Source organism: Eptesicus fuscus, chromosome 1 (assembly GCF_027574615.1).
Source record: "Eptesicus fuscus isolate TK198812 chromosome 1, DD_ASM_mEF_20220401, whole genome shotgun sequence".
NCBI classification, from domain to species: domain Eukaryota; kingdom Metazoa; phylum Chordata; class Mammalia; order Chiroptera; family Vespertilionidae; genus Eptesicus; species Eptesicus fuscus.
The window spans coordinates 94,507,407-94,533,805 of NC_072473.1; the positions used below are offsets into that span (position 1 = coordinate 94,507,407).

General features: G+C 39.2%; 1 protein-coding gene across 1 annotated transcript in view; it reads right to left on the reverse strand.

Moving 5' to 3' along the window:
* Positions 1 to 26,399, reverse strand: part of AFF2 (ALF transcription elongation factor 2) — a 494,373-nt gene that overhangs the window by 144,006 nt on the left and 323,968 nt on the right. The gene's annotated exons all lie outside the window — the stretch shown is intronic.

Sequence of the window (26,399 nt, forward strand, 5' to 3'; positions counted from 1 at the left end):
ACAACTGCAATTCTGTCAAAGGTGCAGAGGGAACCAAGATTCTTTCAGCTAATTGTATATTTGAGCTCATATATTTATATGATACTCTGCACACATCGTTCCTCTCTACCTTCTCCTAAATCAAGAAGAAAAAAGAGACTATTTCAGCATCTCCAGAGATGACTGAAGTCTATATATTTTTACTACTGAAAGTGTAATAAATGCACAGATTAAATCAATGTGGAGGTGGGATGTAGCATTGGATCTAGAAAACGATGGTTCAAATCTCCCATGAAAGAATAGGGGCATGATAATAGCCCCTAGCTACAGAGGCTGTTGTCAAAGCCTGCTGGGGCTCTCTAGATGACAGAGGAAAACTGCCCAGTGAACTTCTATGCCCTCTGCACTGTGTCAGTTCGGTGGTCACAAAATAGCTGGGTGAGAAATGGCTAGTCATTAACTTTTGATATATGACTGATCTCTTCCTGTAAGATTTGATCCAACAGAAGTAAGGTCATGATATGGATAAGAAGTCTTTCTATCCTAAGGAAAAGTACCTGAAAAATATGAATGGACTAAATTTTGGTGATGAAATAGCACCTTCAAAATTGTTGGTCAAGCACATAGAGCCTTTTTTTTCTACAGGAATATTAATTCCAGTGTACCTCACTGTCTCAAAATTTGACCTACAGAGGGAAAAGTGCTTATTATCATAAATTCCAGTTAATCAACCTTCAAAGAGCATTTGATGTTAATATTTTTATTTCATAAATATAATCTTATGAAAGAACCCATACCATCTTCACCTGTAACTTGAGAGTATATAATGTTTTCCCAGAGGATATGACTTACAAAAGATGGTGTATTAAATAAGTAAAATTAACAGCAATATAAAAAACTCACAAAACAAAAGAAGACATACTGATATATTTGGATTCAACTGCAGTTTAATCATAAATTCTGCTATAAGTAAGTCATTTATTATTTCTGAACCTCATCTAGCCTTCTCATTTGTTAAATAGGATAATAATTAAACTTTTGCATGTGAAATTCTTCATGAAAACATAGGTTTTCATAAAGAATTATAACCTAATACAGGTTACAATTGTTATTTTGGACATCATTAATACTATTAACAAGTAATCACAAGTAAAGTTTTCATGAGATTTTGTTCTTCTCATTTTAATTAACCAAGCAATGTAAAGCCATGGTGACTAGGGAACTGTCTCATGGAGTCTCAAAGCTGGATCCAGAAATGGGTTAATGGTCTTCAGGCTACTCTCCTTCAGGTAGAACTAGCTTATCCAGAACCTGAGTGCAAAGAGCTGAACTCAGCTCTTGTTTTACTCTCCAATCAACCCTATATGATTTTAACATAGAAATTAAAGGTCCTCAACTATATATTTCTGAAACTAGGCAGCCAATCTATATAGCAATTTATATTAAACACCCTGGGGCAACAAGCTTGGTATAAATTTGGTTGTTAATAAAGGACAGTTTCATGCATGTATTCAAGTCCCAGTAAACTCAAGTCAAGGAAGTAACTAGGAAGGCAAACTATCATTAGTTATCTCTAGAGGTGTTAGATGTTCCATTTCATTCCATTTCATTCCATTTCATTCCATTTCTTCCCTGACTAATTAAGCTTTATTATTTAATATACATGTATTTATTTGCATTCCCATCCAAGCTAATGGTGAACATTAGGGAAAGTGTAAAATTATGAAATATTTTGAATTTAATTATTATAGCACGACCATTCAAACCCATTTCAATCAAGGAAGTCTCAGCAGAAAAATAGTAATCTCTTCCATGAGGTTATAATTCCATAGACAAAGTAATCACAAGCTACATATCCTAAAATGTGAAAAAAAAAAAACATGCTCATATAAATGTAGGCCTCTGTGCATAATCTTAAAATACAACAACAGCAATTCTTTCTCCACTTTTCAATTAGATGAAAACAGAACAAAGCAGATGTCCTGAGTGAGTTAGGATGTTTGCTCAGGATCTAGTAGTTCATAATACCAGTCTTTGTGTGAAAACTCTATGTTTTTATATTTACTACTAGAGGCCCGGTGCACGAAATTCATGCACAGAGGGGGTTGTCCCTCAGCCCAGCCTGTACTCTCTCCAATATGGGACCCTTTGAGGGATCGGGCCTAAACGGGCAGTCAGACATCCCTCTCACAATCCAGGACTGCTGGCTCCCAACTGCTTGCCTGCCTGCCTTCCTGATTGCCCCTAACCGCTTCTGCCTGCCAGCCTGATCACCCCCTAACCACTCTGCTGCCAGCCTGTTTGCCCTCAACTTCCCTCCTCTGCCGGCCTGGTTACTCCTAACTGCCTTCTCCTGCAGGGTTGATCACCTCCAACTGCCCTCCCTTGCAGGCCTGGTCCTTCTCAACTGCCCTCCCTTGCAGGTCGGGTGCCTCCCAACTGCCCTCTACTGCTGGCCATCTGTGGTGGCCATCTTGTGTCCACATGGGGTAGGATCTTTGACCACATGGGGGCAGTTATATTGTGTGTTGCAGTGATGATCAATCTGCATAGTACTCTTTTATTAGATAGGATAGAGGCCTGGTACAGGGGTGGGGGCCAGCTGGTTTGCCCTGAAGGGTGTCCCTGATCAGGGTGGGGTGGCCTGAGCGAGGGGCCTATGGTGGTTTGCAGGCAGGCCACGTCCCCTGGCAATGCAAGCAGAGGCCCTGGTATCTGGAATTTATTTTCCTTCTACAATTGAAACTTTGTAGCCTGGAGCAGAGCCAAGCCTGGGGCTCCCTCCGAGGCCTGTAGCCATTTGTGTTGGGGTTATAATTGAAACTTTGTTGCCTTAAGCGGGTGGGCCTGGCCAGGGTGTGCGGAAAGCTTTGCTTCCCCTGTTGCCAGCGGAAACCCTGGCCTGCTCTCTCAAGCTCCATTCTGCCGCCATTTGTTTGAATTTGTTTACCTTCTATAATTGAAACTTTGTAGCTTCAGTGGAGGCTTAGGCCTGCAACGGCTGGCAGAAAGCTCGGCTTCCTCTGTTACCTAGGAAACCTTGCTCTCTGTGGCTGTAGCCATCTTGGTTTGGGTTAATTTGCATGCTCACTCTGATTGGATGGTGGGCGTGGCTTGTGGGTGTGTTGGAGGTATGGTCAATTTGCATATTTGTCTATTATTAGATAGGATGGCTTATAATTTCTATAGTATTAAGAAGTAATATAGTCCAGAAAACTGTGTCTAAAAAAACCAAGTCCTTGTTCTGAATAGATGATCCCATAAAAGCCTAAATAACAAAATTAGGGGCCAATGAGGTAAAATGAACAAAAATAAAATTGTAGAGATATTGGAGAAGGGAGAGTTGTGCCAGGGTCTTGTCTGTCCCTAAATCTCTTGGCCTCAAGCTGAACCTGTTGGCCTCAGAGGACACTATGAGGTGACAGGCCCCATGTGACTTTTAACCATAAATCTTAGCAATTCACAGAGTGGAAATGCTTAGATGATTTTGATGAGGAAAAATAGAGGGCTTAAAAGATTAGTACAAAAGTTTCTATGGAAATGATGCCTTTAGTTGAGGCAATATGGGTTTAAGAGTAAAGGATCAAGAGCTAGATACACCTGAGTTTGAATAGAGGACTTTCTAATGTGTATGCTCTTTTGAACTAGATAATAAAACTCTTTGAATATTAATTTTATCACATGTTAAAATGGACACTAGTAGCTACTTTAAATACTTTTTCAAAGGATTATAAAAAGAAAGTTTATATAAATTGCCTAGGAGTAAATATAGGTAGGTATTGTTTTCACCTTGGTTATTATTGCTATTGTTGTCATTATTATTGCCTGAGAAATGGTGCTATAGAGCTTGGAACAATTATTTTTAAAAAGCTCTGGTGGTGACCCCAAAATTAGCAGGGGTATCAACTAGCAAACATCATTGGAAGCCCTTGACCAGATGAAGAGAGGTTCTGAGATCTGGTCTAAACCCATCATGGCTAATTTGGATTTCCTGAGACCCACTCAGAGTGCTTAAGATACCCTGGAGATTTGAAAGCTTATTGCAAAAGAAAACACCCAGACAATTCCAAGTGAGACTTAAAAAAAAGGGGGGGGATGCCAACCCTAGCTGGTTTTGCTCAGTGGATAGAGCATTGTCCTGCAGACTAAAGGGTCCTGGGTTCAATTCTGGCCAAGGGCACATGCCCGGGTTGTGGGCTCAATCCCCAGTAGGGTACTTGTAGGAGGGAGCCGATCAATGATTCTCTCTCATCATTAATGTTTCTATATATCTCTCTCCCTATCCCTTTCTCTCTGAAATAAATTAAAATTAAAAAAGAATGCCCTGGTGCCCTACTACTTATAAATGTGGAACTACCTGCAGATCCAGAGAAATAGGCCAAGGGTGGCTCCCATTGGAAGTTGTGCTTACCTTGAGCACCTTGACTGTAGGTCAGCCACTCTTAGGAGGCAGTTCCAATACATAGTTGGTTCTAATCATTGTGTATAAGGTTGATCTTTGGAAGCAGTTAGTTGATCCAGAACCCTTACTCAGAAGCAACATTCAAAACCATTAGTGTGTAGGTTATAAGTCTACACAGTGCCTACTTGTTAATTACAAAATGATGCCCTTCCCGGCAGATATGTCATCAGTTGTACTACTTGATACTAGCTGGATTGCAGCTTCTTCTAAGTATCTATGGAAATAGCTGAAATATGATACTCAGATGGGCCCTAGATCTTACAGTTGGAAGTGCCTATATTACCTATTTCACCTTGTCACCCAATGGAGATAGCTACAACATCCACACAATATGGCCATAAACCATTGTCTGATGGATAGAAGGCAAAACCTTTCTATTGTTCTGTAGCTTTAACTGTTAAAAAGTTCTGCCAATTAGGAATTTTCCTGTTCTTTTTTGTTGCTTCCATCTGGTAACCTAAGCCTTGTTCTCTATAGTCTACACTGGGAGAACGGACTTGGAATGTTGTTGGAGATAGAATCAGTCCTACTATCTCCACTGTGCAGGGTATGGGGAGGCTGTTTCACTCAGGTGTTAGGCTTTGAATAAAAATTAGGAACCATATTTTCTGTCTCAATTATTCTGGGGTCTTCAGGGGACTAGTTTTAATTACCACTGTCTTCATAAGTATCCATAACTGATGACAGACAGAGTAAGTTTTTATGGCTCCAAATGAATAATACACCTGAGCTGCGCTGATCATTTCAGCCTGTGGGATAGCTCAAGGCTTGTGCCTTCTCACCAGGCAGTGTTTTACAGTGGACCCTCTTCTAGAATAATGACTTAGCCCTACTGAATCCTTAAAGAGCACTTCCTCTTCATAAAGTAGGCTGGGAGGAATGAAACATGACTGGCTTAGAATTACTCAGGTAATTATATATTTTCCTACCTAATGCTTTGTATTCTCTGCAGCACTGAATCATTTGTTTATAGTAAGCAGGCAATGAGGAAGAGGTGGTGATATTTTTCAAAACATTCATTGTGTTTCCCTGAGGTAAAGGTGTTCAAGCTTTTTTTTTTTTCCTCAGGAGAAGCTGCATTTAATTTTCTCAAGTTTTTAAGTTAAAAGTCTGATTCCATGACCACCCCCCTGTTCTACGGCCCACGGGCCACATGCGGGTGTTTTTACCATTTTGTTTTTTTTTAACTTCAAAATAAAATATGTGCAGTGTGCATAGGAATTTGTTCATAGTTTTTTTTAAACTATAGTCCTGCCCTCCAATGGTCCAAGGGATAGTGAACTGGTCCCCTGTTTAAAAAGTTTGAGGACCCCTGCTCAAGGGAGTTCACACTACCTGAAACACAAAACATAAGGTCATAACACTACGAGTAAGATCATCAAAATCCTTACAGCACAAACAGGGATAATTTGTGACAACAAAACTATAAAAGGGGATGAGGAGAGATCTGAGCTGGCAAAGGAAGATGAACATTAGATGCATTCAAAAGAAAACAAAAACTATACTATATATGCAACTTTATTTTACAAACCTAATGATAACCACTCACAAAAATCCAAAACCAGGACATATAGCTTTAAAAAAAAGAAGAAACAGAGGACAGATATATAAAATATCACCAATAAAAAAGAATAGACAGAAACATAAAGGAAAATAATCAATGGCAGCACAGAGCTACCAGAAAACAAAAGATAAAATAGCTATAGGAAATCCTTATGTATCAATTATTACCCTAAATGTAAATGGTCTGAATTCACCAATAAAGAGGCACAGAGTAGCAGAGTGGACCAAAAAACAAAACCCAAACAAATTCTACCTATAAGAAACACATCTAAGCTGCAAAGACAAAAGTAGATTCAAAGTAAAAGGGTGGAAAATGATTCTTCAAGCAAATAACATCCACAGGAAAGCAAGTGTAGCCATACTTATATATGACAAAATAGATTTCAAGATAACAATAGACAAAGGTGGATACTTCTATATCAAGAAAACATAACATATATGCACCCAGACAAAGGAGCACTGAAATATATAAAACAACTATTCACAGAACTAAAGGGAGAAACAGATCAAAACACAATCATAGTTTGGGACCTTAATATTCCATTGACAGCTCTAGATAGACCAACCAAACAGAAAATACAGAAATATTGGCTTTAAATAAAACTGTAGACCAAATGGACATAATTGGCATTTACAGAATCTTTCATCCCAGGTCATCAGATTATAGATTCTACTCCAGTGCGAGTGGAACATTCTCAAGGATAGACCATATGTTGGGTCACAAAACTAGCAACAAATTCAAGAAGACTGAAATTATATCAAGCATATTCTCTTACCACAACACCTTAAAACTAGAAATCAACTGCAAAAAGGAAGTAAAGAATCCCACAAATATGTGGAGATTAAACAACATATTACTAAAAAATGACTGGGTCACAGGAGAAATAAAAGATGAGATCAAAAGATATATAGAAACAAATGAGAGTGACTGTCATACAACATTTCAAAACCTTTGGAATGCAGCAAAAGCAGCAATAAGAGTGAAATTTATATCAGTACAGGACTATCTCAAGAAACAAGAGAAATACCAAGTAAATAATATAACATCACATCTTAAAGCACTAGAAAAAGTAGAACAAAAGCAACCACAAGTCAACAACACAAAGGTAGGCAACCAGATGAGAGATGATATTTGCAAACAGTAACTTGGACAAAGATTTAATTTCCAAAATATACGAAGAACTTGTAAAACTCAACACCAAACAATCCAGTCAAAAAGTGGGCATAGGATTTGAAAATACACCTCTCTCAAGAAGACTTACAAACAGCCAATCTATAATAATAAAAGCCTAATATGCTAATTAGACCAGACGACCTTCCAGATGAAGCTGGGGCTGCAAGGGAAGCCCAGGTCCTGGGTGCTAGAGGGAAGCTGGTGCCAGCAGCCAGGGGAAGGAAGGCCTACTCTTGCATTAATTTTGTGCATTGGGCCTTTAGTAGATATATGAAAAGATGCTCAACCTCACTGGCAATTAGGGAAATGTAAATCAAAACTACAATGAGATACCACCTTACAGCTATTAGAGTGGATATTATCAATAAGACAAACAATAATAAGTGTTGAAGATATTGTGGAAAAAAGGGAAGCTTCATTAACTGCTGGTGGGAATGTAGGCTATTACAATCACTATGAAAAGCAGTCTGGAATACAATCATAGTAGGAGACTTCAATACCCCACTATCACCATTGGAAAAATCCTCTAAACAAAAAATCAGCAAAGAAACATCAATCCTAAATGACTCACTAGAATAGATGGAATTAATCGACATCTTCAGAACATTTCACCCCAAAGCCACAGAATATACATTCTTCTCAAGTGCACATGGGTCATTTTCAAAGATAGACCATATGTTAGGACATAGGCAAAGTCTCTCCAAATTCAAGAAGATAGAAATCATATCAAGTATCTTCTCAGATCACAGTGGCATAAAACTGGAAATCAACTACAATAAAAACAACCCAAAGAAATCAAACACTTGGAGACTAAACAGCATGTTATTAAACCATGACTGGGTTACCAAAGACATCAAGGAAGAAATAAAAAACATCATGGCAACAAACGACAATGAAAACACAACAATCCAAAATCTATGGGACACAATGAAAGCAGTCCTGAGAGGGAAGTTCATAGCTCTACAAGCCTACTTCAAAAAACAAGAAACAATGGTAATAAATTACCTAACCCAACAACTCAAAGAGTTAGAGAGAGAGCAACAAGATAAGCCCAGTGTAAGCAGAAGGAAAGAAATAATAAAGATCAGAGCGGAGATAAACGACATAGAGACCAAAGAAACAATACAAAAGATCAACAAAACTAAGAGCTGGTTCTTTGAAAGGATAAACAAGATTGATGGACCTCTAGCCAGGCTCACCAAGAAGCAAAGAGAGAGGACCCAAATAAACAAAATCAGAAATGAAAGAGGTGAAATAACAACAGACCCCGACGAAATACAAAGGATTGTTACAAAATACTACGAACAACTCTATTCCAGCAAACTGGACAACCTAGAGGAAATCGACATATTCCTAGAAAAATACAACCTTCCAAAACTCAATCAGGAAGATTCTAAACAGCTCAACATGCCAGTAACTATGGAAGAAATTGAAGCAGTCATCAAAAAGCTTCCGGCAAACAAAAGCCCGGGGCCAGATGGCTTCACAGGAGAGTTTTATCAAACTTTCAAGGAAGAACTAAAACCTATCCTCCTCAGACTATTCCAAAAAATTCAAGAGGAAGGAACACTTCCAGGCTCCTTCTATGAAGCCAGCATCACCCTAATACCAAAACCAGATAAAGACAACTCAATGAAAGAGAATTACAGGCCAATATCCCTCATGAACATTGATGCCAAAATCCTCAACAAAATTCTAGCAAATCGGCTCCAGCAGTACATCAGAAAGATCATACACCATGACCAAGTAGGATTTATTCCAGGAATGCAAGGATGGTACAATATCCGCAAATCAATAAACGTGATACATCACATAAACAAATTGAGAGATAAAAATCACATAGTCATATCAATAGATGCAGAAAAAGCATTTGACAAAATCCAACACCCTTTCTTGATAAAAACTCTCAACAAGGTGGGAATAGAAGGCTCATACCTCAACATAATAAAAGCTATTTATGATAAACCCACAGCAAACATCATACTCAATGGGCAAAAACTAAAACCATTTCCCCTAAGAACAGGAACAAGACAGGGATGCCCACTCTCACCACTCCTGTTTGACATAGTACTGGAAGTATTAGCTATCGCAATTAGGCAAGAAGAAGAAATAAGAGGCATCCAAATTGGAAAAGAAGAAGTGAAGCTGTCCTTATTTGCAGATGACATGATATTGTACATAAAAAACCCAAAAGATTCCATCAAAAAACTAATAGACTTAATAAATGAATTCGGCAATGTAGCGGGATACAAAATTAACGCCAAGAAATCTATGGCTTTTCTATACACCAATAATGAACTTACAGAAAGAGAGACTAAAAAAGCAATCCCATTTACCATCGCACCAAAAAAATTAAGATACCTAGGAATAAACTTAACTAAGGAGGTAAAAGACCTATACGCAGAAAACTACAGGACACTGAAAAAAGAGATAGAGGAAGACGTAAACAGATGGAAGAACATACCATGTTCCTGGATTGGTAGAATCAACATCATTAAAATGTCCATACTACCCAAAGCAATCTACAGATTCAATGCACTCCCCATCAAAATACCAACAGCATATTTCACAGACCTAGAAAGAACTCTCCAAAAATTTATCTGGAATAAAAAAAGACCCCGACTAGCCTCAGCAATCCTCAGAAAGAAGAATAAAGTAGGTGGGATCTCAATACCAGATTTCATGCTGTATTACAAAGCCACTGTTCTCAAAACAGCCTGGTACTGGCACAAGAACAGACATATTGATCAATGGAACAGAATAGAGAACCCAGATATCGACCCAAACCACTATGCTCAATTAATATTTGACACAGGAGGCATGAACATACAATGGAGTCAAGACAGTCTCTTCAATAAATGGTGTTGGGAAAACTGGACAGATACATGCAAAAAAATGAAACTAGATCACCAACTTACACCATACACAAAAATAAACTCAAAATGGATACAGGACTTAAACATAAGACGGGAAACCATAAAAATACTAGAGGAATCCACAGGCAACAAAATCTCAGACATATGCCAAAAGAACTTCTTCATTGACACTGCCCCTAGGGCAATGGAAGCTAAAGAGAAAATTAACAAATGGGACTACATCAAAATAAAAAGCTTTTTTACAGCAAAAGAAACCATCAACAAAACAACAAGAAAGCCCACTGCATGGGAAAACATATTTGCAAATGCTATCACTGATAAAGGTTTAATCTCCAACATCTACAGGCAGCTTATGCAACTCAATAAGAGGAAGATAAATGATCCAATAAAAAAATGGGCAACAGACCTAAACAGAATATTTTCAAAAGAAGACAGAAGAAAGGCCAAGAGACACATGAAAACATGTTCAAAGTCACTTATTATCCGAGAGATGCAAATCAAAACAACAATGAGGTACCATCTCACACCTGTCAGAATGGCTATCATCAACAAATCAACAAACAACAAGTGTTGGCGAGGATGCGGAGAAAAAGGAACCCTCGTGCACTGCTGGTGGGAATGCAGACTGGTGCAGCCACTGTGGAGAACAGTATGGAGTTTCCTCAAAAAACTGAAAATGGAACTCCCATTTGACCCAGTAATCCCACTCCTGGGAATATATCCGAAGAAACTAGAAACACCAATCAGAAAGGATATATGCACCACTATGTTCATAGCAGCACAATTTACAATAGCTAAGATTTGGAAACAGCCTAGGTGCCCATCAGCAGATGACTGGATCGGAAAACTGTGGTACATCTACACAATGGAATACTATGCTGCCATAAAAAAGAAGGAATTCTCATCATTTGCAGCAACCTGGATGGAATTGGAGAACATTATGCTAAGTGAAATAAGCCAGTCAATGAAAGAAAAATACCACATGATCTCACTCATTTAGGGATAGTAAAGAACATTATAAAGTGGTGAACAAAAAGATAGATACAGAGACAGTAAAGCATCAAACAGACTTTCAAATTACAGGGGGAAAGTTTGGGAAAGGTGGGGGAGTTATGAAATCAAACGAAGGACTTGTATGCATGCATATAAGCATAAACAATGGACGCAAAACTCTGGGGGGGAGGGCATGTGTGGGTGTGGGGTGGGGGGGTAATAGTAAGATATGTACACATATAATACCTCAATAAAAATATTTAAAAAAAAATGAAACTAAAAAAAAAAAAATCTAAAAAAAAAAAAAAAAAAAAAAAAGAAAAGCAGTCTGGCAATTCCTCAAAAAATTAAGCAATCCCTCTCCTGGGTATATACCCCAAATATCTCCTAGGAATATACCCAAAAAACTAAAAATCATTTATTTGCAAAGATATGTGCATCTCTATGTTCATTGCAGCACTATTCATGGTAGCCAAGACACAAAAGTGTCCCATGATAGAGGACTGGATAAAGAAGATGTGGTACATACACACAATGGAATACTACTCAGTCATAAAAAGGATGAAGCAGCGCCATTAACAACATGGATGGACCTTGAGAACATTTTGCTAAGTGAAATAAGTCAGTCAGAAAAACCTAAGAACCATAAGATTTCACTCATATGTGGGATATAAAACTGAAATTTATGAACACAAACAGCAATGTGGTGGTTGCCAGAGGGAAGCGGGTGGGAGGAGAAGGGGGGGGGGTCCTAATATAAGGTGGCAGGGGAAGATTTTTTGACTTTCGGTGGTGGTCACATGGTGCAATATACAGATCTTGTAACATTGAAACCCACACCTGAAACCTATATGTTCATGTTGACCAGTGTCACCCCCATCAACTTAATAAATAAATATTTTAAAAAACAACAATAGTGCAGTACTTAAGAGCACAGGCTTTGGAACTGAACCCCAAGTTTAAAATGTACTATGTGTGGAGTCCGGTAAATTACTTAAGTTAATATAGCTTTAGTTTTCTAATCTTAAAATGGAACCAATAATAGCACCTATTTTAGAAGGTTGGTTTGAGGATTAAATGAGATTTTGTATGTAAAATAATCGGAAAGCACTCAATAATAATCTTACTGTCTTTATTATTATTTGCCATGACTGTGCTTGACCCTGGGGAAGCAACTATGAATATGACATGGTCCCTTCCCCTAATAAGCTTTCACTTTAGCAAGGACAAAGACTTCATAAAGAAAAAATTGCAATCCAATCATGTAAATTCAATGTTAAAAGCATGTAAGCAAGGACTTAAAAAGAAATATATAAGTTTGCTTGAGGACTCTGGTGACAGCTACCCAGAAATAGCACAGTTTGAGCAATGCCTTGAAGGAAGAATGAACTACCAGAGGCAAAAGAAAGAAAAGAACTTTGAGGGGAACAAACAGAGGTAACAAGACTTGAGGTTTCAGGATGGGTGGGACACTTGGTCTGACTGGAGTATACTGACCTGTGGGCAGTAGATAAAAATGATGAGCTTAAGGAGATATGTTGGGGTGAGACTGGGCCATGCCTTTTTCTAAAGAACAATGGGAGGGGAAGCAATCAAAGTTTTTAAGCAGGGGAGGGAAATAAAGAGTCAGAAGCATAGATCTCTGGGAGCAAAGAACATAGATTAACTGGAAGGAGGAGGTAGTAAGAAAACTGGTTAAACCATCATTTTAGTAATTCAGGTAGCAGAGGGTAGTGGCCTGGGCCAGGGCATAAGAAAGTGAGGATGGGGAAGAAAAGGAATCAGATTCTAGAGTTATGCCAGGATTAGAATAAACTGAATGGAGGCATTGATGATCCTGACATCCAAGGTATTCTTAGCCACTCTGATGGCACTGAATTTATAGCATTAATTCTGCCACACTCCAAAGCATGCACACCCTCCCTCACACTAGGCTGGCCCCTATATTGATGAATGTCTCTTCATTCTCCCAAGGCTCAGAGATCTATCCTAGGAACTTTGCTACCCAGCAGGAGTTTCTCTAGTGCTCAACCTTTTTCTCCAGAGACAGAAATGGTTAGCTACAGTCCCAAATGGTGAGGAAAGGCAGGTTTCTTGCCCTGAAGTCTTCCCTCTGTGTTTGTCCCTTTTAGCCTTCTTTCAGCTTCTTAGAGCAACCACAAATGATTAGAGAGAAGAAACCACCATGGTTACCTCCAAAGTACCTCCTGATCACAGAGATTACTTCATTACTTATCTTTCTATATCAGCTCCTAATTGTTAAAGGATTAAGTCAGGGGTGGGAAACATGGCTGGACACACAAGGCCTGGGAAATTATTTGGTCTGGCCCTGCCAAGGCATTAAGTATGAGTTAATTAAATGTTTGACCAAATAGAGCAGGCTAATATTTAAGTTGGTAATTTTTATGGCCCTCAAATGATATTATAAATATCCAAATGGCCCTTGGGAGAAAAATGGTTCCCCACCCCTGGGCTAAGTAAATAACTTCCTTTATTGAGCTGATCCATTAGTCTCTAAGGAAACTCTTCAAAACAACTGAAATATTAAGTTGCTTTTATTGCACTATAATGCACACCTACTGACAGCCATTGTGCCTTACATAAAACTCAATGGGGGCAAGGACCCATTTTTAGTCAGAGTTGAGACCCTGAAAATCCTCAGCCTCTGATAACATAGCAGTTCAGCTTGGATGCTTTAAACTATTTTCTCAAACCCATTTCTAGAAAAAGACTGTGGAGAAAGGCTGTTTACCTGAATTTATACAGCACATGGGATTTATGTTATGCTGATGAATAAAGGATCCTCATATTATTTCAGACTGTTTAATCAAAGTAGTCAAAACTGACAATTTAGTCCCAACTTAAGTGTTGACAGAAGTCCTGTAGGTGTGGCTCAGTAGTTGTGTGTTGACCTATGAATCAGGAAATCATGGTTTGATACCCAGTCAGGGCACATGTCCGGGTTGTGTGTTTGATCACCAGTAGGGGGTGTGCATGAGGCAACTGATCAATGATTCTCTTTCATAATTGATGTTTCTATCTCTCTTTCCCTTCCTCTCTGAAATCTATAAAAATATTTTTAAAATGTTTACAGCAATGTTGCCCAGTTGTTTATGAAAATCCCACCTGATTTATATACTCAGCCCTTTCTTTTGTATCAAAATGAGTCCCCCCACACACACACTTGTTTAGGGTAGAAGGAGGTAGATTATCTTATAACTCATATGGTAGTTTCACCACTACAAAATCTTAAATCTGGAAACCCGTTTTGTGGCACATGTAGCCCAGGACCCCTGTGATTATTCCATCAGGTGAGCATGGGTACCACCTGTCATGCACACACATTCCAGACAAAAAAAGGCCAAGGCCAAGGCCTGAGTGTTTCAACTGGTAAAGATACAGCAATTTAATTTAGATTCAGAGTTTAGTACTTACATAATGGAAGAAAGGAAGCTTTGACAAAGCTTCCCGTGATCCTTGTCCCCCATACCAAAAAAAAAAAGAAAAAAAAATGACATCAAAACAAAAAAGACCCAATGACTCAGAGCAAGTTGTAAGAGATTCTGTTATTGAGAATCCCATTCCAGATTTCAGTTAAGGGGGTTTTATAAGCTGCAGGTGTATTCTTCAGTGAGCAGGACAGAACATTCCATGCCTTATGAGAACCTGGGAGGTGATAGGAAATTATCTCGACTGCCTCCCAAAGGAGAAGGGGGACATGTGAAATGGCCTTGAAGTACATAGCAAGATCTTCTTGTTCTTTCCTGTTCTGGGAGAATCACTTTGTGTTCTGCCAATATTCAGATAAGCTGTGATTCAAGCCTCAGCCTACATGGCCTCTTTGGATGCATGCAGATTGTCCATGTTGTCATAGCAGAGCTGTTCTTCTGTACCACCAGACATCCTAGTTAGTTGATGACTACTCCTTATGGGACTTGCTTTCCAGATTCTGGTGCCATGATAAACATGGACGTTTACTAATATTTCATATCAAATGTGCTGACCACATAAGTCTAGGATTATCATTATAATAAACTAGAGGCCTGGTGCATGAAATTCATGCATGGGGGTGTGTGTTCCTCAGCCCAGCCTTCACCCTCTCCAATCTGGGACCCCTCAAGGAATGTGCAACTGCCCATTAGGATCAGGCCTAAACGGGCAGTCGGACATCCCTCTCACAATCCAGGACTGCTGGCTCCCAACTCTTCACCTGCCTGCCTTCCTGATTGCCCCTAACCGCTTCTGTCTGCCAGCCTTATCTATCACCCTCAAACCAGCCTGATTGATGCCTAACTGCTCCCCTGCCAGCCTGATCGCCCCTAACTGCCCTCCCCTGCAGGCCTGGTCACCCCTAACTGCCCTCCACTGCAGGTTTGATCACCCCCAACTGCCCTCCCTTGCAGGCCTGGTCCCTCCCAACTGCCCTCCCCTGCTGGCCATACATGAGGGCAGCCATCTTTGACCACATGGGGGCAGCCATCTTGTGTGTAGGAGTGATGATCAATTTGCATATTACACTTGTATTAGATAGGATAGAACAAAAGTTAATGGGCTTGTTTCTCTGCTAGGAGTGATGGATGTGATCTAAGCTAGCTATAGCTTGAGTCTAAGGACACAACTGTGCAAGAACTAACTAATGCTCATAGTCCTTGGAGACCAGTAACTTTCCTCTTTGTAAAGCCAACTGTCTTGCATGTGGCACCTGAGCACAGTGAAGGGCTCTGTAGGGACTGAGATTCCTCTGTAGTCAGACAGGCCCCAGTTCAAAACCTCACTATCTGTGTCATCTTAGATAAAATCCCTTGAACTTCCAAGTTTCTGGGTGAAAGAGAGATCACCTTATAGGATTGCTGTAATTATTAAATAAGATAACTTGCGTCAAGTTCTTAATATATAGGAATCACCCAGTCTTTATCATCTATTGAGAATATTGGCTCAAGATAGTTCATCCTGTATTATCCTGAACACATCAGATGTCATTTTATTTGGAAACAAGGAAAACTAGTGAAATGTGTTCTCATGTTTAAGTATAAAGTTTCAAAGAGGAAAATAATTGTACCTTTGCCACAAATAGCTTTTGCATGCCAAAAGTAGAAGTAGATTTGATTTTTTAGTACAAAGAGAGTTTATATTAATATTATAATTTAAACTTTTTCAAATCTAGAAAATTCAAATCTACACAAAATGCAACTGGACTGCATATCATAAAATATTAGTCTACCAGATTCCAGGGATGCATAAACAGTTTGATATTGAAAAATATATTTCTATAAGACATCATGCCCTCAACAAATAAAATGATAAAAGACATATGATCACCTTAATAGATGTCAAAAATATACTAGATAAAATTTCATACTAATTTCTAAACCAGACCTTTTAAAAACTAGGTAGAGAATAATACATCCTTTCTGTATAAGAAATATGTAATAGAAAATCATCCATCTAAACATATGTTTTAGTAGGTAGAAAGGTTAGATCAATATTTAAAGATATATTTTAAAACAAAAATGAAATCACAGATGACTGTTTCAAGTATTTTCAAAAATCTGTATTAATGTTGACTCATTGGATGGACAGAAGTAACACAAACAGACTAATATTATCCAATAACACCAGTTGTTCTGATAATTACTCCAATTTAAATAGTTTTGAGACATCACATATGGCGTCCACAAGAAATTCTTTCCATGTAGGTAAAGACAAAATTAAAAGGTGACATGAAAAACCTCAGATTCCACTTCTACCTTTCACAAAGTATTAGTCCTTCAAAAACACATCACCATTTTATTGATATTCATGTCTGCCAACAAGCTTTATAACTGCAGAGATGCTAGGTAACATGATTGAAAATTTGATCCTATTTTTTAACAAAATGTGAATTGTTTTAAGAGGGACTCCATGATGTCTGGACATATACTAAGTAACAGTATGAGGCATGCATTTCTCCTGGGAATTCAACATTTATGTTGATGCACTTGGCTGCAGAGCCAATCTTGCACTGGCTTTAATACAGAGAAGTTTTCTGAACATTTTGAGTAATGGGACTGATATAACTTAACAGCTCATTCTGTGCCTGTTAAATAAATTGCATGATATATTTAGCTTTTGCAAAAAACTTGTTTACACTATAAATTATAGCACACAAAATAGTTATATTGATGTGGATAGCCAGCCATGTTGAGTCATATTGGGCATCTTTCTCCAACCTTCAACTTACTGTAAATGAATCCTTTGTGGCTTGCCAATATATTGTGGATGTTTCTTAACTCTATGACCCTGATGAATACACATAAAGCCATCATATTAGCACTTCTATTGACTCTAAAAGAAAATCTGGGTTTTTTAGTTAGGAGGATTGTCAAGATAGGGGAGGACACACTCTTGCTAAGTCAATGGCATACATATCTAAATTGTTAAGTACTATATTTATCAATGGATTAGAAGGGATTGGCTTTCTAATTCTGAAATACATGAATAATACAAGTGCCTAATGATTAAGGGCTCTGGTAAATCCAACCTCCTAAGAGGCATTACTATTCTAAGGAAAGAGAAAAGACTAGCAAATTGGATGGACTAGGGGGTCCAGTCTTGGCTCTTGCATTTACTAGCTGTGCAAATCTAGGCAAGCTGATTAAACTCTCTAAGCCTTCATTTTTTTGTCTCTAAAATGAGGCTGCTAATATCTACTATCCATGGTTGTTGTGAAGAATAAATGAAACACTATGTAAAAGGATTGTGATTATGAGTGTTCAATAAGTGCTACTACTTCTATTATTACTGATATCAGGACACACTAGAGGCTGGTTCTTTCAAAACTTTCAGAAGCAGTACTAAAATAATTACTGAAGAGAAAATCAGCAGGTCTCTGGTTGAAAAAATCAGTTTAATAGACAACAGGGAGTCATCAGAGTAGGTTGTACATACAATAGATAAGCATCTTAGGAAATAAAAGATCTAGTTTTTCATGATTTGACTTTAGGTAAGAAAGTGCCCATTCTGAATACCTGCCCCAACATAGGTGTGTTAATCATAGGCTCATATTAATGTCTAGATGGAGAAAGAAATGGCTATACTAGTAAATATAGATATATGAAAAGTGACAGATTCCAATACTGACCAGTAGTTATAAGCTAATTTCTAAAACCATAAAATATATTCAAAATAAAATATAATCACCCCAAATAAAAATTGCTTTAGTCATTCTAGGAATAACATGTTACGAAAATCAAAACATTCTGTACTTTTCATGTCACCATTATATATGTTATTATGACTTGAAAGCTCATACCTTGCCATTGTTTCAGAATGAATCTAAATTAGCTAAACGAGCTAACAATAACTAAGACTTATTCAGGTAAGCTTAATGTATGCCAGACACTAACTTCACTAAGTATGATAATGAATCAGTTCATTGACTCTTTCCATGAAATCTGGGATGTTGTGCTTCTGTTTTTTCTCTTTTTTTATGTAACAAAACTCAGGCTTAGAAAAATTAAGAATAGTATTCAAAGAATGTGAGAAAGTATCTGTGGATGATTTATCTAATAATATTCTCATATCTAGAATATATAAAGAAGCCTGGAAACTAAACAATAAAATGATAGGTAACTCAATTAAAGAATGGACAAAAATATGAATAGACATTTTTCTAAGGAAGGTGTACAAATGACCAATAAGCAATTTAAAATATAATCAATATTATTAGCTATTAGACATAATCTGGAAACAACCTAAATGTCTATCAACTAGTGAATGGATAATTAACATGTTGTCTCTCCATATACAGGCAGTCCTTGGGTTACATCGGACTCAACATACGTTGTTTCATGCTTATGTCGCCATCTCCCACTTACAGTATTTATATAAAAAAAGTTCTGTCATTTCGATGTATGTACATATGTGCTTTATGTTTTTTATTATTTATTTACCAAAAGTAAAGGTCAAGAATTATCTTTCTTTTTAATTTTTTTTTTTTACTGTTTCACTTCATTACTGGTGTGTATGTGCTCCATGTGAATGGCATAGGTGCTTATGTAGGTGGGTTCTGACTTACAGTGAAAATCAAGTTACGTCGCGCTGTAGAAACAAATCTCTGACGTAACCCGAGGACTTCCTGTAATGGAATATTATTCAGCCATAAAAAGGACTGAAGTACTGATCCACACTACAACATAGATTAACCTTATGCTAAGGGAAAGAAGCCAAACACAAAATGCTACATATTGAATTATTACATTCATATTAAATATCTAAAATGGGCAAATGTATAGAGATTGAATGTAGATTTCTATATTCCAGGGGCTGGGGTAAGGGAGAATGGGGAGTAACTGCTAATGGTACAGGGATTCTCAAGGTGATATAAATGTTATGTAATTAGGTAGTATGGTTGTACAACTCTGTGACTACTAATAGCCATTGAATTGTACACTTCAAAAGGGTGAATTTTATGGTATCTGAAGCTCAATAAACCTGCTACTTTAAAAAAAAAAAAGTCAAACAGCTAGCCAAATGGGGGAGGGAGATCTGAGATGACAATCTGCCCAGCCTTGTTCCAAAGCACCTGTCCCTAACCACAACCTGCATGACAGATTGACAGAAGGTCTCAGAGGCATTCCTACTCACATTTTTGGAGAAAAATGCTGAGAGAAAAATAACTATCCCCCCCCAACACACACACACACACTTAATCTCTTTCTTCCTCCATTTTTCTTACATTAAAACTACAAGTGATATAGCCAGCAGAAGCTTTACCAAGGGAAAGGGGCTCTGTCTTTTCTGGGAGACACAAAGCATTACATTAAAGAGACAGCTATCAGGATGGGGGAGGGACCAAGCCAAGAAAGCTTCAGCAAAGATGCTCTAACCCCTCATTGACTTCAGAATTTTCAAACTGAAGCCTAGTAAAGAAAGGAACCCATCTATGCAGAGGCCTCATCTCAACAGAACAAATCACCTGTCCCCCATACCACATAACATCCACAGGCAGAATTGTTTAATGTGGGGTGACAATTTGAATGAATTGATGTAAGCAGAGTTCAGGACTGATGGAAGGAGGCTTATATTTTAGCAATTATAGGAGAAGCTGGGGTGAGGATGAAGATTTGGTCATTTTAAGCAGCAATTCATTAAACACAGGTAAAGTGAGACTCTGCAACTGCTTTTCCCTATTTTGAGGTAGGGAAAAAGGAGTTAGTTCTTGCTGGTCTGATGTGCAGGCTGCCCAGGATGACAGTGGTTTCTCCTCTGGTGAGTCTGTGCCTGGTCAGGTGCTCTAGCAGGTAATTGCCTTTCCAGACTCTGACAAATGGGATTATGCAGGTTGGCTCCTATCAGGGCCTAGTGCTTGTATGCAGCTTCCATGGTAATGCAAATGTTACATCATAAGCCCAATTTAGATAAGAGTTCCCTCGAGCTGAGAGATACTTTTCCTTTAATCTTCTGGTTGTCTATCCTCTAACCTCAATCTTAGATATGATACTGTAAAAACCGCCCATATTGCTCCTTTTCACATAGAGGGAATTCCTGTGCACATACCGACTCCTGGGAACACTCTGTTTCCAATAACCAGCATTAAGAACTTGACATAGACCTTGAATTCAATACAGATCTAGCCAACCATCCACCTTTCATTCTCAGATCTGCCCAAGGAAAACATTCAGGGCTTCTTCAGGGAAGACACCTGTCCCTAGGCCTACCACACTAGCTGGGGGCTAGATTCAAGTGTGGAATATTTGGCTGCCCCCTTGGCTTTTGGACCACAAAGTAATATGTGTTTCCCCCTTTCATTCTTTCTGCCTTTTGTTATTTTTAATCTCTCATCTATCAGGGCCAAATTGTCTTGTAAACTGTCTGCAAAGCTTGCATCTGACAGATAGCTGCTACTGTTAATAGGAGCCTTCACTTCAGCCCATTTAGCTTGACTCAGTTTGACATCTTCACAATAGCCACTTTCCCTCCAAAGAAAACTGATTTAGTGGAGAGAGAATGTGGGACAACAGCCTGATCTTTCTCTAGTCTCCAGCGGGTTCTCTTGGCATAAAGTCCCATCGCAAAGCCAAAGAATAAACTACCACAGGAAAATACCCATCAGAAGCTGGAATTGGTTAAAGACACTAGGAAAATCCACTATCCATGGCACAGACCTTCTGACAAAGAAGGTGGGGACTACTTCCTACAAATATTCTGTCTCCACAGGAAAAAGTTAATCTGTTTTTTATTAATTTATCAGTTGCCCAAGTAGTCATTGAGAAGGCTTTCCTTAACTTGGTAATTGAAGTATCAATATTATTAGGAAATTACTGCTTGTAGATGCCTCCTGAGTCAACTTCCTAAATCCATGTCATCCAGAGTGGGCAGACACAAAAGGAGCTCAAAGGTGGTTTTCCTGTGGGAGTGATTTCACACCCCCAAATTCCCACTGTCTGGGATGGGGCAGAACTGAACAACTCCATTACTATTGTCATCTGAGGGATAACGTTTAACAAAGGTCATTAGAATTGTTGCTATTCAGAAAAGGCAAATTCAGGAAATGGGTTTGTTAGATGTTGAATTCTGCTACCCCCCAACTCCACTCCAATCATTCTAAAGAAGTACTAAATCTCAATACCTCAGAATATGATTTGCTTCTTTACAGAAGTAATCAAGTTAAAATGAGGTCATTAGGGTAGACCCTAATCCAATACCACTTGTGTCCTTATGAGAAGGGGAAATTTAGACAGATACCTATATAGAGGGAAGATGATGTGAAAAGACACCAGGAGACTGTAGCCATCTACAAGCCAAGGTGAGAGGCTTGAAAAAGATTCTTCCCTCATAGCCCTTAGAAGGAAGCAACCTATAGACCCCTTGGTCTTAGACACAACCATTTCTGCTATTCTAAGCCTCCCACTTATGGGACTTTGTTATAGCAGAAGCCCTAGTAAACCAATAAAGGGCTTTACACAGTGTCCCCAAATTCCCAGTGCCCCCAAATATGTGGATTGTGGGGAATGCATTAATATCCCCATTCTCTGCCTTTTCATATACTTGCCTCACCATCTAATGACCTGAGGAAAGCAACATTTAGGGATATGACAAAAATATGTTTGCTGAGAGAAAATAGCAACTAAGGCAATGGGGGAGGATCCCAGTGACCAATTTTCTAACATAGAAACTAAGTGAAATTTGGGTCATCTGAACCTCTTGAATTGAAATAGCATCTCCAAAGCTAAAACTTAATCAAACCCCATGGCACCCCTCACCATATTTAGGAGATTATCTCAATTTTAAGATAGATTATTTTGCTTTGGTCAAGTTTACTGATTTCACTTCTATTCTTGCTAGGTTTACATGTGAATATTTTTTCCAGTTCCTTCCTTCCTTCCTTCCTTCCTTCCTTCCTTCCTTCCTTCCTTCCTTCCTTCCTTCCTTCCTCCCTCCCTCCCTCCCTCCCTCCCTCCCTCCCTCCCTCCCTTCCTTCCTTCCTTCCTTCCTTCCTTCCTTCCTTCCTTCCTTCCTTCCTTTCTTCTTCTTCTTCTTCTTCTTCTTCTTCTTCTTCTTCTTCTTCTTCTTCTTCTTCTTCTTCTTCTTCTTCTTCTTCTTCCTCTTCTTCTTCTTCTTCTTCTTCTTCTTCTTCTTCTTCTTCTTCTTCTTCTTCTTCTCTCTCTCTCTCTCTCTCTCTCTCTCTCTCTCTCTCTCTCTCTCCTCTTAATCTTAACCTGAGGGTTTTTCCCAATTGATTTTTGGAGAGAGTGGGAGGGAGGAGAGGGGGGAGAGGAGAGCGAGAGAGAGAGAGAGAGAGAGAGAGAGAGAGAGGAGAGAGAAACATTGATTGGTTGCCTCCTGCACATGCCTCAACCAGGGCAGGGATTGAACCTGCAATCCAGGTATGTGCCCTTGATTGGGATTGGAACACGCAACCTTTCGGTGCATGGGCCAGTGCTCTAACCACTGAGTACAGTGGCCAGGGTGTTTCCAGTTACTTCTGACAATGCCTTCAGAGGGCAGATTCAGACTCTTTAAATATGTAATATTTTAAAACTGAAGCATTCCTGTATCATGGTTTTTGCCCCCCTAGAGACTTTAAAATGTCACCCTTTGGGCACATACTGGCTAGAAGTGGTTAGTCAGTCAGCATGATGGGTCAAATACCAGAGAGTATGACTTAAAGGAAAAAAAAAATGCAAGAGATTAATCACTGATACAGGAGGCATGAACAGTAATGGGACTATGGTCTCCTTATCAGAAATGTGAGAGAAAGAGCATGCATAAACAGTTCTAAGTTCCACCACTCTGAATGCTCCTGCCAGCAATCTTTCCTTTTTTTCTCTTGCTCTGCCCATCCACCCACAAATGGCATTCTTCTCCTTGATCTGCTTGATTTTCCATTCTTTCTGAGTGACATTATTTATTGCCCTGACTCCCACATCTACATATGCAGCCTAGAACATTCTCCTGTGCTCTAGACTCATAAATCTAACTTTCTACTGGAAAATTCCACCACCATATCCCACAAATGCCTCAAAACCAAGAAAGCTGGACTCAATCTCTAGCCTGACCTCCTCCTGGTTTGTTTTATTTAAGTGTGTATTCATTGTTTTTGTTTTATCTGTCTGTTATTGTGATGAAAAGCACATAAAATTTACCATTTTTAATGTACTATTCATTGCTTTTTAGTACATTTATAATGTGCAAATATCATCAAGACATTTTCAACATTCCAAAAAGAAACTGCAGGCCTTTAGCTATCACTCCTCCAATTCTCCCATCCACTCCATCCTTAGGCAACCTCTAATCTGATTTATCTCTATTGATTTGCTTATTTTTGACATTTTATATAAATGGGATCATGCAATATATGGACTTTTGTGATTGGCTTCTTTCACTGAAGATAATGTTTTTGAGGTCCACCCATGTTGTAGCATGTTATTTTGGCATCTGTCTACAATGTTACCATCTACTTAATTCCCAAACAAGAAAGAGTCATTTTAAAATTTCTACCCTATCCATCACCTCACATGTCTTATCAGTCATCAGACATTCACTTTTTTGATGTGGCCACAAGCCATCATTTCCCAATTTGTCCTCTCTTCTCCATTCCCACCTTATTTAAAGCTTTCAGCATCTCTCACCTCGGCCACAGTGATCTTCCTAAATAATAAAAAAACTCTGGCCATCTAATTCTCCTGATTAAGTTCCTTTAAGGGTAACAGAGTCCACAGTCTCTGAAAATCACTGCTGGGATGACTGGAGTCTGAAGAATAGTGTGGCCTTGAGGGAACTAGGATCAAAGGTATCTAGAGGAGGTTGTTTTAAGGGTCTGGAAATAAACTAGTAGTGGTGAGTGTCTGGCACTCTAATGTATCAGGGTAGTGTATCTAACTTGACTGGGATCTGGTGTTAGTTAACAGAGCCAGCTGACTAGGAAGGGTTGTGGAATGTTCCTGGTGAGAGGCTGGGAGGAACCTGGGAGTATTGGTGGGGCCTAATGGAACCTCCTTTTCCACTCAGGGTAGGGAGTTGGTGAAAAGTGAAACACCTTGTCTTGAGGGTACAGGTTGTGTGAAGGCTGGGAGAAGTCTAGGCCCTAGGCTCTAGGATGTGGAAAGGAAAATCAGAGAGGCTATGAGAGATGGGCCTAGGGAAAGGCAGGGAAATTCTTTGGCCTAGAGTACAAGAAATATTTATATAGCATCTAGAGCAGCAGTCGCCAACCAGTGGTCCATGAGGTCCGAAAGGTTGGCAACCACTGATCTAGAGTGACTTCTTGCTGGGATGGCCAGATGTTTGTGTGTGATCCTAACAGATGACTTTAAGACAAGGATTTGGGAGCACTGTAAGCAGAAGACCTATGGACATATGACAGGTATTAAAAAGGAAAGCTTTTATGCAGAACTGACAATCCCTATTTTTCCACAGTATATGAGCAAATATGGACCCAAATTTAACATCTGAATTGTCTTCTTATACTTAAAACTAGAGGTCTGGTGCAGGAAATTTGTGCATGGGGGGGTCCCCTCAGCCCAGTCTGCCTGCACCCTCTCCAATCTGGGACCACTTGGGGGATGTCCGACTGCCAGTTTAGGCCGGATCTTGGGGATTGGGTCTAAACCGGCAGTTGGACATCCCTCTCACAATCCTGGACCACTGGCTCCTAATTGCTCACCTGCCTGCCCCTAACTGCCCCCCCTCCCACTGCCAGCCTGATTGCCCCTCACTGCCTCTGTGTGCTGGCCTGATCATCCCTAAATTCTCCCCCTGCCGGCCTGGTCGCCCCTCACGCCCCCACCCCTGCCGGCCTGGTCGCCCCACGCAGCCTGTTTGTTCAGTCGTTTGGTTGTCCCTCACTATACCCCTTGCCAGCATGGTCATAGGCAGCCATCTTGTGAGGGTGTGATGTTCAATTTGCATATTACCTCTTTATTATATAGGATGGGACTATTCACAATAAAAATACTGTATAGGTCATCTATGTGCATACTTTCACTGATCATTACATGATATTCTAATTGTGTTATTCAGGGATGGATTTTATTCTGTTCAATAAAATGTTGCTTTTCTGAAAATTGCTCAGTAACTGAAAGGTTCTGCTTTGATAGAAAGCTACCTGGCTCTACAAGCCTGAAGTCATGGAGTGGAAAGCCTTCCTACATCCCCATTACTAGACTGGTACACCAGCCCTTTAGCTCCTGTGGGTCCTCCTCCAAGGCCCTCCAGATGGGCTATTCTCCTGAAAACTGCCTTTGGCAGAAATAGAGCCACCTTTCTCTTGGGTAGAAAGCCTTTAACGAATGACTGACTGGCAAGGGACAAAAATGACTCCCTGTGGGATCAGGCTGAAGCCAGGCTCCAGTTGAGACCACTGCCTTGCTTGGCTGTCTTTCCCTGTCCTATCCTGCTTTCTTCACTTCCCTAAAGGTTTCTCCTTTAAAACATATTCTAAGGAATCTGACCACCCCAACTCAACCCCGCATATGATTTCTCACATACATGGGCCTTGTGGTTGGGAATTCTTTGGGTCTATTTAATTTTAGAGCTCTAATCCTGTAGTCTTCCAAGGAGAAAATAAGGTTTTAATCTATGTTTAATACCTCTAGCTCTTCAGAAATCTACACCATCATGCTACAACATGAAAAAAACAACTGTCATGCTACTAAAAACAAACAAACAAACAAAGCAACAAACAAAAAACCCAAAATGTTTTAATCCATTCCATGAGTTCCTTATTAGCACTAAATGGAATAAATGCAAAAATAATTACTTTTGCATAATTCCCAAGCTTGTAATTATAGAGCAAGGAGCATTTGCAGACTCTTAAAGCATATTTCCACATAGCTTTGATTAACATTTATTAGAATGCAGCAAGAAGGTT